Raw genomic sequence first — 1,936 nt, 5'->3', positions numbered from 1 at the left:
CATCAGTCGCAAAATGGCTCCTCGACCACGCGGTCACTGTCATTCGCATTTTATGTTTCGGTAAATGGTTCCCCATTCGAGTAAATTCAAATGCATTTAATTTAATGATTTGAATGAAATTTGTTTGATAGTATAATTCTGTGACTGACTGTTGTTGTTGTAGTGGCACTACCAAGCCCCACCTACTTCGATTTATCCATCAATCATTGTCGTCAAGCTCAACCACGGTAGGCCCATAAAAAGGGCAGTTTGAATAGGGTCGGACCAAAGGGAGAGGAGTGTTAGTTGAGTGGGATTGAGCTGGCATATTAAGAGGTGGTTGGTGTCGTGCGGGGAGTCTGACACAGGTGGTGATTGGGCTCCGATCACGGCATTCGTAGGCCAGGCGTCATGGTAGGTGGTGGCAGTTGATCGCTCGTCGGTACGTCGTCGGGCGACATCAGAAGGCACCCTGTCGTTGTCCGGAGTGCTTCTTTCTGAAAAGTCTGTAGCTTCGTCCACTGCGTCCAACTATGTAGTCCCCGGCGACAAAAATAGGCGCAGCCTGCTTTAGAACCCGAAGGTCAATTGCCTTATATGTTACCAGTAACGTTTCTTTGTTTCGTAATTATGCTTTCAATTTTGGTTTTATTGCTCAACGAGAAATGAAATAAAGCAAATTTGCGTTATTTCACATTAAATTGGGAAATAACACAAATTTGCGTTACTGCCGATTGTGTTATTTCAACCCCCCATCTAAATCATATATTATGTAGCATAAGCTATGAGGTTTCCTCCTCCAGCCCACATAACCTTCACAAAGTCTCAGTTCTTATGCCTACCGACTAGGGTAAAGCAGTCGTTCAGAGACTCTACGAGAGGGAATTATAAATGCCTTGGATTGCCTTTTATACTTTGACATACGCCAGTGAGCTGCAACCTGAGAATCCTCCCATCTTTTTAAGAGTTCTGCTTGTATCTTTTGGTTTGAACGGAGAAAGGCTGAGAGCCATACAAGCTCCGTTGGGTTCCCCATTGCGGGAAAGTATCAGTCCTTTCGTTGCCAGCTAAGCACTTCTGACCTGGAACTCACCGTAAGGGAATCTTGTTTGGGGTTCCCAGTTTGTCCAATACATTTTGGCAACCGTCCACCAGCCTTGGGCTAGTTTTACTTAAGTCTAAGGCTCTGCCTAGCTGGGTCCAATATATTAAGTCCTGTAGAACAGATTTGATCCTTCTAATGACACAGGGCTATCCAAGCAAATCTGCTTGAATAAAAGGCAGTCAGGGATGCTTAATCTGAGATTTGTCGAGGTAGGATTATCTACATATTGCAAATATTTACTGACTAGGTAAGTGGCCGTTTAAGCCGATGTGTGAGAGCTCGCATTAACTAAGTGAGAAATAATTCTCATCTTTCTTCTACCTCAATACACATAAGGATCCCGCACAAAGTTTAGGATAATTTCGAATATCCACAACATAGTGTCTATTTAATTATAGTACTTTTGGCAATTAAATACAACACTTTACCAAGAAATTATCCCTGATATTCAAATACTGACTCGTGACTTTGGATTTTTTCCTTAATAGCGTTCAATTTTCATTACTCCTTAATCTTGTTTCACAAGTGGCTTTTCAAGTCAAGAATCTGTCAAATGTCAGTTTGACAGAAACCATCAAATGGTACTTAGGAAATCCGATACTTTTCGGTAGCGTGCATGTGCGAAAGAACACGAGGGTGTGAGAAGGGTGTGCACACAGATTCATTAGTGCACATTTTTCATGCTCATTACGAATGAGAAAATAAAATCACTTCGACGCAGCCAATTAATGGAATTGAAGGCTTTTCATGCGACAACAACAACAACAACAACGACACAACTACAAATCTCACAACATCATTCCCCAAACAAATTCCAAACAAATTAATTCAGCTAATTCACAAAAATACTGA

Source organism: Rhagoletis pomonella, unplaced genomic scaffold, assembly GCF_013731165.1.
Source record: "Rhagoletis pomonella isolate Grant_MI unplaced genomic scaffold, Rhpom_1.0 Rhpom_scaffold_00002, whole genome shotgun sequence".
In the NCBI taxonomy this organism is placed as follows: domain Eukaryota; kingdom Metazoa; phylum Arthropoda; class Insecta; order Diptera; family Tephritidae; genus Rhagoletis; species Rhagoletis pomonella.
Note: the sequence above shows the minus strand (reverse complement) of the source record.